The sequence below is a fragment of the Nothobranchius furzeri genome, chromosome 14 (assembly GCF_043380555.1).
Source record: "Nothobranchius furzeri strain GRZ-AD chromosome 14, NfurGRZ-RIMD1, whole genome shotgun sequence".
Classification (NCBI taxonomy): Eukaryota; Metazoa; Chordata; class Actinopteri; order Cyprinodontiformes; family Nothobranchiidae; genus Nothobranchius; species Nothobranchius furzeri.
Genome location: NC_091754.1, coordinates 39,241,133 through 39,254,120, shown reverse-complemented (window position 1 = coordinate 39,254,120; position 12,988 = coordinate 39,241,133). Strand labels below are relative to the sequence as shown.

The 12,988-nt window shown below is 43.1% G+C and overlaps 1 protein-coding gene across 1 annotated transcript in view; it reads right to left on the bottom strand.

The window, feature by feature from the left end:
• The window catches only part of LOC107389521 (ras-associated and pleckstrin homology domains-containing protein 1), a 79,397-nt gene extending 66,660 nt beyond the window's left edge, over window positions 1-12,737 (bottom strand). Inside the window, exon 1 of the mRNA XM_054746533.2 lies at window positions 12,544-12,737. The gene's annotated coding sequence lies outside the window, so the exon portion shown is untranslated. The remainder of the gene's footprint in view (window positions 1-12,543) is intronic.
• Between the last annotated feature and the right edge of the window lie 251 nt (window positions 12,738-12,988).

Genomic DNA, 12,988 nt, shown 5'->3' with positions numbered 1-12,988 from the left:
CAAAATAGCTTAAATCACCTTTCTTTCCCATTCTGACCTTCAGTTTGAAGTTCAGGAGATGGTCTTGACCAGGACCACACCCTTTAATGCACTGAAGCAACTGCCATGTGATTGGTTGAGTAGATATTTTCATTGAGAAGTTGAACAGGTGTTCCTAATAACCCTTTAGGTGAGTGTATATGTTGCACATGCGATGAAAAAATCTGTGTGATAAACAATTTTTAGACGTAGCACTCGTGCGACATTTTATCAAGTTACTTTTTTTCCCCAGAACTTTATTGAACCAAGGTAAATAGCTTGTTATTGTGTATGGAAGATGACATTTACTGACACACAACGTGCTAATCTAGGTGCTGTGGAGGAAAACAGAGAAACCAGCAAAGACACAAAGGCAGAAACGGTCCAAAGTTTGGGATGAAAAGTGGAACTACGGGCAGATTAGCTAAAGCTAGCGGCTCACGATCAAGCGGGGTTCCGAAAAACACGATGGTTTTGAAACTAAGAATATCTAAACTCGGAAAAAGGCAGAAAAAAGTCCCAATAATCCTGTTTATTATTAGCTGTCTGCAGCGCTAAGCAGCAGAACCGCAGATGTTGCCGATTCGAGTCTGTTCCACACGCCGCAGCAGGTATACGGCAAGCCACTGTAGCATTTAAATCACAAACGTGTCTATCTTCAAACATATTTTAAAACAGATTATTGCTAACCTGTACATGATAGATATGTCACCATTATATTTTTAGAATTAGAAATAAGTATTGGCGTTTCCAGTACCACTGAACATGTTAATGAAGTACATTAAATTCTACTGATCACACTTTTACTGGGGATATATTTATACACTTTCTTTTGAATAAGATGAGTGATATTAATACAAACCTAAAATGTTACTGAGATGTAGGTACAATGTTTTCATAAAATATCTAACTATAAATATCACTACTGCTGCTTTAACTGACAGAATTACTTCCCAATTGCTTCAGTTTCCAGCTGACTCCCGATTCGGCCAAATCGGGAAAGAAGCCTCTTTTGAAACCATCTCCCTTAGGGTTGGGCATCGTTTGATTTTGAACGATTCCGATTCTAATTCCTCGTTTCGATTCCGGTTCCTATCGATTCCCGATTCTGATTCTTTGAAGACATGACACGTTTTACACAAGCCAGCTAACCACAGGTCCTACTTGATGAAATAATCTTAACTTCAACATGAATTTTAATTCTATGAACAACATCACCTTCATTTAGACAAAAACATGTTTTGGAGGAAAAAAGAAAAAGACTTGCAGCACAACCGGTGTGTTTGTTTCTGACCACAACCAAAGTCTGGAAGAAGCCTCTGGGATGAGAGGCTAAATGTCTCCAACATATCCAAAAACGTCCAGCTGTTTTCAGCTAAAACTCTCAGTATGATCCTGTCCAGGATGACTGAGAACTACACCTCCATGCTGCAGCAGCATTCAGTCAGAACAGGAAGTGAAACTTAAATGTAGCTGGCTGCATGTGACTGCTGACGCTCCGTGTGAGTTTTTATTTCTGCATTGAGACAAACTCACCTCACACCGTCCAGTTTGTTCTTTAAAGCTTCTATTAAATCCACCGTGTTGACGTATTTAACAAGTTTCCTCTACGCTGCAGGAGTTAAAGTTTACATTACAGAGTAAAAGTTCAGCAGACGTGTTTGTTTATGTCTGGGTGGGGGGAGGGGGGACTTGTGCTCTGGTGTGATCAGCTCTGAAAAGCGTTGATCACAATTGGCAGATCACCTTTATTTTTCACGGAGATTGGCTGCGGATTCCTCTTCCGTCAGCATACAAGGAATTGAAATTAAAAACTTTTCCGGGAAAAACTAACAGTTGGAACCGGTTCCAATCGATGCTCGATGCCCAACCCCTTTGACCTCCAGTCAAAAGCCTTTCTGCGATGCTGCGAGTGATTACAGCCAAACAGCTCTTTTCAGAGCTACTTCACACCTAAGACATCTTACCACAGACCCCGGGTTGCATCTCATGGCCGGGGAAGCTGAACTCAGAGGAAGCTACTAATCTCTGAGTATCGTGGTTTTGACATCCGGTGACCTCACCACTTGGATCGCCGAGAGCAACTCATACCAAGGGTATCGTACGCCTGCATACTGGTGTCTGATGACTTTTATAAATAAACAACTCTCTAGTGTAGAACCAAACAACAAATTCTTTTACAACCCAGACTTCACAATTTCTCTCAGATACAAATAATGGTTTTGCTAAACATCTAGCTTCCATTAAATTTCGCACATCACATTAAATCACTTCATATCCATTACACCATCTCATTATTCATATCTTGTCATGTATAAATTATTAGATTAGGAAAAGGAATTAAAATTTTTTTATAAACTATATACCTGACTGTCTGAATTAATACGAAGTGTGTTTGTGGTCCCTGAAGAAGCAAAGAACCATAGAATCTTCTGGTTAAACATTCAAAGATCAACCAGGTTAATATTTCATATTTATATGGAATATCACATCTTATTGGTCATAATTAATTAGTTAGACTCTCGCTACCAGGAATCTGCTTTGGCGGTTGTTGTGTTTTAATCATATGCACTGCTGGTGATTGTCAGTGTGTTTAAGTAATTATAAGAACTACTTTGGTTTTAGAGATTGTAACAATTTTTTATGCTGGTGCTACAACCTTTTGTTCTGTGCTACAAAACCTACGAACTTCGTAGCGCCAGTGCTATAAGCTAAACATGTTAACGCACAGCCCTGTAACACAGGCCTATGTGTTATCCAACATGTAAACACCATCGTCTCTGTTAACGGTGTTGTGTCTGCGTCTCCTTATCTCTATCGCTTCCATAATCCATCTTCTGTATTGTTGTTGTTCCGTGTTTATTATCCGTGTGCTGTCCCAGCCCATTATGTGATTTTCCCTTGTGCAACGCTCCGTTACCGCTGATTTATTTATTGAACTTTCCGCTTCCTGTTGTGCTGCTCTTGTGTACCTTTGTTTAGTTTCTTTCTCACTCTTTTGAATTTCTGTTGTTCGTGTGTTGAGTTGGCGTCCTGTTTCTCCTATGTATGTTTTACTGCACAGTCAGCATTGTATTTCATAGATGACACCGCATTTTAGTCCAGCTGGTATTTTGTCTTGTGGGTGTACCACTCTGTTCCTGACTGTCAGGTATGGTTTTGTTGGTGTGTTGGTGTTGTGTCTTTTCATCACTGTCCTTTTTTTTCTGTTATGCCTTTGATGTAAGGAAGGGTTATTGCTGGTTTTGGTTTTGCTCCCTCTGTTGTCCTGGTTCTCCTTGATGGTTTGTTTTTATTTTCTGTTGTTGTTTTCTTTTCTTCAGTGGCCATGTTGGGTATCCACAGGTTTTTAGTGTGTTTTGTATGTGTTGGTCCTCTAGTTTGAGATCCCCTTCTTCTGTTATCATGTTAGCTCTGTGGTATAGTGTTCTGGTAAGTGATCGTTTGTGTACAGTGGGATGTTCTGATGTCCATAAGAGGTATTGACAGGGCTGTACAGTGCAACATATATGTTGCATGTGTGATGAAAAAAACTCTCTGTGCGATAAACTATTTTAAAACGTAGCACTAGTGCGACATCTTTTCAAGTTACTTTTTCCCCCAGAACTTTATTGAACCAATGTTATTTTGTAAGGAAAATGTTTTTTACTGGTGCACAATGTGCTGATACATGTTTATGAGAACAGTCCTTTGTCTTCATGTCTAACAAATTGATCTTATTTTGATCTTGTATGTTTTTACCTTACCTGTTTTTCTTTGGTGTAACCAGATCCTCATCGTAAATAAGAACAGTTCTCAATCGACTCATCTGGATAAATAAGATGTCCTCTATGATAAAGACTTGTGGTAATAAACTGGAGAAACTGAACTGACTGTATTTTGTTTCACTTCATATGTAGTTTATATTGGAATTTTGACTTCAATTGGACGTTTTGTGTTAGTCTATTTTATGACTGTATTCAGCATGAGGTAAACCACAACACAGCCAGCTCTGTGATGACCAGTGAGGAGGAGCAACACAAAAGCCCTGCAGCAGAGAAATGGTAAATGGCCTGTATTTGATATAGCACCTTCTAGAGTTCTGGAACCCCCAAGGCGCTTTACAACACAATCAGTCATTCACCCATTCACACACATTCACACACGGGTGGGGATGAGCTACGATGTAGCCACAGCTGCCCTGGGGCGCACTGACAGAGGCGAGGCTGCTGAGCACTGGCGCCATCGGTCCCTCCGACCACCACCAGCAGGCAATGTGGGTTAAGTGTCGTGCCCAAGGACACAACGACAGCGACAGACTGAGCGGGGCTCGAACCTGCAACCTTCCGATTGCGGGGCGAGCACTTAACTCCTGTGCCACCGTCACCCCTCCACTGGTGGGAAAACAATCAAGTGCTGTATCCTATGGCCTCTAATAGGGATGTCCTGATACTACTTTTTCACTTCCAATACGATACCGATATTGCAGCCTTCAGTATTGACCAATACCGATACCAATCCAATATGATATCAGCACAAATCATACGTACTTTACCTATTTCATAGTGCAGAATGTATAAAAGGCCTGATCAAGTGATAGTACTCAAAACAGAAAACAAAAGCCAGCAACAGTAAGTATAAAAAACTGACCAATGTTTGATTTTGGTTGCATAAATGTGAACCGCTGAGCTTAGGGACATGAGGAAAAACACAATATAGTTCACTGACCAACTGCTACAAGTCGAGTGTCTAAAGTTTCAATTTCACAGACTGAGAAAATCCTCGTGCAGCGTTTTGTGATCCTGCTTGAAACGAGCGATGAGGTTGGACGTATTAGACCTCCCCGGATCTGTCCGACCAACTTGTGTGTGGCAAGTACTGCAATGAGACAAACTGTCTTTTTGGGACTTTTGGGACAAATCAAACCAGGTGATCAGTAATATTGGAGCACCACAGGGGACTGTACTCTCACCATTCCTTTTCACCCAGTACACCTCAGACTTCCAGTAGATGACAAAGTACCTGTCATCTACAGAAATACTCAGATGACTCTGCAGTTGTCAGGTGTATCAGAGATGGACAGGAAGCTAAGTATAGAGAGTTGGTGGAGCGCTTTGTGGCATGGTGTGGAAACAATCATCTGACCTTGAACGTTAACAAAACAAAGGAGATGATTTTAGACTTCAGAAGAAACAGGTAGGAGTCAAACACTGTTTCCATCATGGGAGAAGAAGTGGAGGTGGTTGAGGAATACAAATACCTTGGAGTTCACCTGGACAACAGACTGGTCTGGAGAAAGAACAGCGATGCCGTTTACAAGAAGGGACACAGCAGACTGCACTTCTTGAGGATGCTTAGGTCCTTCAATGTCTGTAGCAAGATGCTGCAGATCTTCTACAAGTCTGTTGTTGAGAGTGTAATCTCTTCAGCTATCGTCTGTTGGGGTAGCAGCATCAGAAGCAGGGACCTAAAAAGGCTCAACAGCCTAATAAAAAAGGCTGGTTCTGTTCTGGGGACGACTGTGGAACCACTGGAGGAGATAATGCAAAGAAGGATTCTCCAGAGAATCAAGAAAATTATGGACAACCCTGAGCATTCTCTTCACAAGACTGTCCGACAACGGAAGAGTGTCTTCAGTCAGAGGCTTCTTCAGTTTGGCTGCAACACTGACCGCTACTGGAGATCCTTCCTGCCAACAGCCATTGTAATATACAATAGCTCTTTGATGACTTGATTATTATTATTATTCTGAGCTACTACAACAATCAATTTCCCTCTGGGATTAATAAAGTAGTTTTGAATTGAATTGAACAAAAAATACAGCCACATGGCCGACATTGTTCCTTGCTACTTTGCTAGCACACACTGTTCTGATCACATGGACTAGTTCATGCTGGATCTGGGCAAGGCAAGGCAGCTTTATTTCTACAGCATATTTCACACACAGAGACAATTCAATGTGCTTTCCATTAGCAAGAACATTAAAATCAACGTGACAGAAAGTATTCAAAAAATAAAAAGAAACAAAGTTAAAGGGTGAGCAGTTACAGTGCAGAAGGTGCAGCATAGGAACATTTATTCATAGGCTGATGAAAACAAAGATTTTCCATTTTCATTTAAAAGTTTCTAGAGTGAGCTGTACAGTGGCGCAGTGGTTAGAGCTGTTGCCTTGCAGCAAGAAGGTCATGGGTTCACTTCCCGGCCTGGGATCTTTCTGCATGGAGTTTGCATGTTCTCCCTGTGCATGCGTGGGTTCTCTCCGGGTACTCCGGCTTCCTCCCACAGTCCAAAAACATGACTGTTAGGTTAGTTGGTCTGTCTAAATTGTCCTTAGGTGTGTGTGTGTGTGTGTGTGTGTGTGTGTGTGTGTGTGTGTGTGTGTGTGTGTGTGTGTGTGTGTGTGTGTGTGTGTGTGTGTGAGAGAGTGATTGTTTGTCCTGTGTGTCTCTGTGTTGCCCTGCGATGGACTGGCTGTCTGTACCCCGCCTGATTGCCCGTTGATCGCTGGAGTTTCTAGAGTTAGAACACATCTGAGGTCATGAGGAAGCTGATTCCATCTGAGAGCAGCATAGTAGCTAAAAGCAGCTTCACCCTGTTTGCCCCCGGGTCAGAACCAAACAGTTAACAGGGTGGGTGCTGCTGGATAGAATTGATGGAATGGAAATGAAAGGCCCCATATGTGAAATCCACAGAAATCATGATGAAAAAATGTGACTCTTTAGCACCGTGCAGTCCAGAGAAATTATTGCAGCTACAGTGGCCCACTCATGAGTTTGGCTGTATAACCAGTTTCCAGCCTGTGCAGCCTAACCCACACAGAGCTTAAGCTACTCGACCTCTTTAGAAAAGCATTTATAATTATGACTGTTTTATCAACCTACCAGTCCTGAAGGAAGCAGCTGGTTCTGTTAAAGCCGTCACCATTCACACACGGAGGAGGGGTGACGTCAGCCAGGAGGTCAGGTGTTGCGAGAAATTGTGTTCCCCTGAAATATTCTGTCCCCCCGTGTCGGGAGATCACACTTCAGGCTATTTTCACAACATTTGTGATAAACTTTTACGGTAAAATGATGTCATGTAATGTAATAATGTTATGCTTGTGAGTTTAATCAACATTTCCTCCTAAAAACAATAAAAAGATACAGTAAAAACATTCTTGTTCACGCTTTTGCAGCAAGCTTATTTATCGTTTTACAAAGTTATGTAAAAGAATGTAATCTCACTCAGTTTAACATCTTTTATTTGAGCTAGTTTAGTCCTCATAATGGACAATTAGTTCTGTGGATTTGGTAATATTTGCTCTTGACTGCCTAAGGGAAACAGAATATTTCAGGGGAACATAATTTCCCACAACACCCGTTTCACGTGGATCATGAAGCCTCGATGTAAACAAACTAGCTGCCGCTACCAGCTTACATGGACATGGAGCGATCACTGGCTGATCGTTAACTACGGCTGGTGAAGGAGGGTTGGTGAGCCAGGGACACGCTGGAGATCAAGTAAACAGTGCTGACTTATCCACCAGCTAATCGTGGCTCGCGGCTGGCGTGGTGAAGATGGACGTAACGAGCTACTAGTTAGCCATGGCTAGAGGTGGGGAGATGCTGTGTACACTGTACGTAAACTCCCACGGATTACCAGCAAAAGGTGGCCAAGGTCTAAAGGTAACATTTGAGAAGAAGCCCTCTGTGTCAGAGCGTCTCAGTAACGCGTGGAGAACTACATCGCTGTTAGTAAAGTGTTGTGGAGATAAAGTAAACAACGCGGATTTAGCCACTGGCTAGCAGACGAGCGCTGGAGCATGTTGGGAGTGATGGCCGAGATGGCAGGAGGAGAGGAGACTTGAGTAGAAGGACTTTGGAACGGACACATTGGGACCGGATCAGGAATTCTGGTACTGACACGTTGGGGCCGGGTCGGGAGTTCTGGTACTGACACGTTGGGGCCGGGTCAGTAGTTCTGGTACTGACACGTTGGGACCGGGTCGGTAGTTCTGGTACTGACACGTTGGGACCGGATCAGGAGTTCTGGCACTAGGAAAAGACGGATGAACAAGTTGAGGTGAGTTTGGGAGTCAGAGACAATAATCGGAGGCTGGAGAACAGCTAATAGTGGGCGGGGTCTGAACATGTGCAGCTTCCTTGTGTCGGACATGATGAGGAACTGACATTTTATGTGTCTTTTGATTTAATTGTTTTTTATTCAATCTAACAAGTACAGCAACGGTGTAGCTATTCTTTTCTGTTTCTTAGTTGAATTAGCAGACTCCATGCTTCCAGAGTGCACTGCTGCCCTCTGCTGGTTCTTTCAGGTTACAGTCATAGTACAAACGGTAACGTGGAGCTCGTATGTCCCTAAACAGCTACTGTACTTTAAGATGGTGGATGACCATGGAGTGTCGACCAGTTTATGTATATAAAAATGTAAAATTTCAAGTTGAGAGGAATATTTAGAATTGATGTTGGTGAGAAACATTAGTGAAAAAGGACACGTTTGTGAACTGGAAACACAGGATTTATAGTAAACAGGTTAAAATATCACATACTAGGACTTTAAAGCAGAATGTACTGCTAATATCTGAGATTTTTTTATGCAGCCCGATATAATCCGATAGTGTTTTGGGGCTGATATCTGATATCAATATCGGAACGGGACATCCCTAGTTTCTAAGTTAGCCAAGAGGTACCAGTGCATTCCTGGGACATGGTCACTGCACAGCGAAGCACACTTAAATCAGAGCGTGTTGATCAGCTTCTGTTCCTACACAAGAACGTGAAAGTTTAGAATCCAGAGACTGATGGCAGCAATGGTGCTGGGGAAGAAGGCAATGAGGAATAGTTTCACATTTGCTGCCATGTTGCACTTACATGCCATGGACAGATTTCACTCATTGTTCTGATATAAATCTAGCCTTGATTTGGGAAAAAATAGTTCCACGTGTTATGAGAGCTGCTTTTGTTGAAGGTTTAAAAGCTGCTACGATTGTGGGAAGCTTAGCTGGATTTGTGTTGAGGATTTTCTTGGATATTCTCCAATAACTGAATAAGCTACCTTCTGTAGTTCATAATTAAACCAGCTGAATAAGCTATTTATTGGAATAGAGCTGCTAGGTCAGAAAATGGTGCCAACTGCTACTTGTTTGTTAAAAGATGTACCATTGAAGGCACTTTGTTTTCATAAGAAACTGAGCTTTAAGGGTTGAATAACTGACACAGGTGAACCGAACCCTGGTGTTCAGAGGTGGTACTGCAACAACAGGACAAATCTTCCAGCTGCTGGGATGTTGGTTCACTGCTGACACGTTCCAGCACCGTGTTCGGAGACATATCGTACAGGATAAGGCCTTTTTTCTATGTTTATTTTACAACTGTATTTACCATTAGAACATCTTCTGGGCTCAGAATCAGCTTCTTGACGGGTCAAGTCCGCCATTTTACACAGTTCCAACCTTGCCTTGCGGAGCGGACGTTTTAGCGCAACGGCGCCCTCTAGCCCAGTATCGTGCCCAATAGAATTAGTTTTTTTTTTACAGATGTTAGGACCCATTTCTCAATACTAATGTCACTTTTGCTAGACACCACACAGTTCTCCTAACGGCGTTTCAGCTTGGCAAAACAGTTCATTTCACATTGAAAATGCACTACAACCACCAAAACACTTCATTCAGGTCTCAAATAAACATTCCTCCAGAACACTAGTAAAGGTTGACAGCCGACAAACATACTTTGTCACCCACAAAACAAAGCCCTAAAAAAGACTAACAACATGTAGCATTACATTTTCTTGTGTAAAACAAGGACACATCTCTGTTCGTACTTCCAATAGATGCTACTGGAATGAATCAGACATGATGCAGAATTATTCAGTATTTCATGCTGTTTATTTATTTTTAATGGTATTTGTTATTGCACTAAGTACTTCCAAAACACAAGACTTTGTAAACACAACATCCACTGATACAGATTCAATATGCTAATCTACTCGGTCTTCTCCATTTGGCCACAGGTTCTCATCCACATCACATCTTATGTCATCTAGGGCAATACACCTAGGAAAGACTCTTCTGGCATGCCTGATCCATCCCTGGCAATCTACTGCTGATATGTCCAGGCATCCAGCATACATCGCATCCAGAAGGGACATTTGATCATGTGGATGATGGTCGAACACCTTCCACCGCCATGAGGCAAAGAATTCCTCTATGGGGTTGAGGAATGGAGAGTAAGGTGGGAGGAAAAGTGACTCCATTCTGGGATGGGCCACAAACCACTCTGACTGCATGGGAGTGGTGAAATGCCACATTGTCCCATACAATTATATATGTTGGCGTTGACTACTTTTATAATGACATTGAAAGTGTAACACCTGTGCAGCTGTTCATCTACAATTAGTCAGCTGTGGCTGGTTAGACTGCATTTATGTTCCAATAACATATTGCTGTTGGATGTTGTTGTCATATTCAGTTTGCAGTACGTTATTGTTTTGAACATGAGTTTTACAGTTTTGTGAACAGTATGTAAGCAAGTGCAACATGTCCTGTTAGTACAATGATTTTTGGCAGTTGTTGTGTCTGAGTGAGAAGGGACTTCATGACATTTGAGAGATGTAGTCACTCAATGCATTTTGTGCCAAAGCAATGATAATTGATCGTCAGTTTGGCCCACATAGACTTCTGTTGTGCACACCGTATGTAGAGTTTTGCAAATGTGACCAAGGTATTGAGAAATGGGTCCTAACGTCAGTAAAAAACTGTAAAATGTTATTATCTTTTTGTTTAAACATAGCTTTAAAAGGAGAAGCTGTGCACACCCCTGAACGCCCCGTAGAGGTATTAGTGTTTTTAAATATAGCTTTTTATTCAAATGTTCCATTTTCCAACTTTAATATGCTAAACCTTGTTTTTGTACTTTTAAGAGTTTTATTTTTCAAACAAGCATTTTTTATTTGAAGTGTTTTGATGCAGCTAAATAAAAGCCAGCTCACAGTATTGCTGGGGAAAAAGCTATTAGCTTGAATTAATGTGTTCTAAATTAATTAGAAAGTATGAAAAAGCTACATGAGAAACAAATCCTGATTGCTGGAAACAACACACCAAAAATAGTGGTAATGGTTTAATGATTGAACCGTAGGACCCTGAATCGAATACAGGGGTACCTAAGATGGCCCACCCCGACTGAAAAGGCTCACCCCTTGAGACTTGAGCCTAATTTGTACTTCTCTGTCAGGTCCCTGAGGAAGACATGCACGCACTGGCTTACAGGGAACTGCAGTATTCCAGCCTTAACAGGACAAATGCACACGCTACAGTCTCTAAATCCTTTCTTTAAATGATGAGTCTAGACAGGCATCAAAGCTGAAAGAAGCAGGATCTGATCACTGTATTCACTTGGGCATCAAATGTCCACTTTCACTCCCAGGTCAGTGACATGAGGTCCCCACCATGAGTCACTGTGAGTGAAAACTATGTCCTCAGCCTTATCGTCATTAAAACACAGGAAGTTAGCTGCCTTCCAGGAGCGTACCTCATTTAAACAGTCGATCAGAGGCTCTCCCAAGTCTTGTTCTGCACAAACTGTAGTAGACTCCTGGGGTGGAGGAGAGTAGCCTTGGTACCACAGCCGAGTTAAGACAGCTAACACAGCTTCAGCATGCAATCCTTACGCCTAATTTATACGCCTCCGTCTGCATTGGGACGGAGACGCGCAACGCCATAACGCGTCGGTGCAAGAGCTCTCCAATGGGCGAAAGAGGGTGACGGACACATGCCCCGTTTTAAACTATCCGTCGAAAGTGCTGGAGCATTACGGAAAAAGTCCGAAAATATGAAGGTTTTTTCTCCCGTGACTGAAGGAGTACAAATATGTGCAGCAAGGTTTTTTTCGTGAACGGAAAAGACGAGAAACGCGGCTGCAGAAGTGCCGATCGCAAGAAGAGGTTGATGATATTGTGTTCACGTTGAAAAGTATCTGAAACACATTAGAACAATGTAAACGCAATAATAAATACACGCGAGGAATGGACACGTGACTGTAACGGTGGCAGGACACCTCAGAACAGCGCTATGCCCTCTGTTGGCCTGGCGAGGAACTGGTTTACAACAACCAGCTGATGCAGAGGTGTGAAAGCAGAGCGAGTGTGTCTCCCTCGTCTGGATGGATGGATGAATGGATGTGTGTGTGTGTGCGTGTGCGTGTGCGTGTGTGTGTGTTCACATGACGACACGCCTTGCTGGTACCAAGGTCCGGCCTCCGAACGTCACCGGCGGCCGGCATCCATCCGTGTCAGACCCTTTAGACCCGAGGTGTGCCAGCTACACAGCCCGGTGTGTAACTGGATCAGAACCGGTCCCGAGTCCCCCACCGCTGCCAAGGCGAGCCCCAGCCCCCCGCTCCTTCATGCTGAGCCTTTCTGCAGTCTGCGGCTCCTGATGAAGGTCCGCTCTCCTTACTGACCTCGGCTAAAGCTCCGAGGTTCTGTTTGATTCTGAAAACCGAACCGAATCACGGGAAGATCCCAGAGACCACAAGAGGCCACGGAGATACTTACAGCTGGTCCAGAGAGGCTTCAATCCGCAGCGGGGGACCCAGAAACGGTGTGGTCTCGGTCTTGCGGTGTTCCGGTCCAGGTTCCACGAGGGGTTCTCTCGGTCCGGTTCTAAACGACCCGTTTCCCAGATGAGGCCCAAATCCTACAGTTTTCCCCTTCAGCCTGCATGGATCCCAAAACGGCCTCAAGCTGCTGGACGCAGGCAGCAGATTACTTCCGGTCGAGACTTTCACAATAAAACCATGCATGCTTCCGGTCCCGTGTTTGTTTACAGTGGCCTTGCCTCCCTGGAAAAGAGACGGACGTGGCTGATATTCACAGATTCGACTTTTCCTCCTCAGTAACTCCTGATCCGAGTGTCATTTAGAAACACAACACACCTCTTCGGAATTGCGGCAAGGCACTCAAAAAGCTACAGCCTTGTTGTTTTCTTAAAAACAACAAC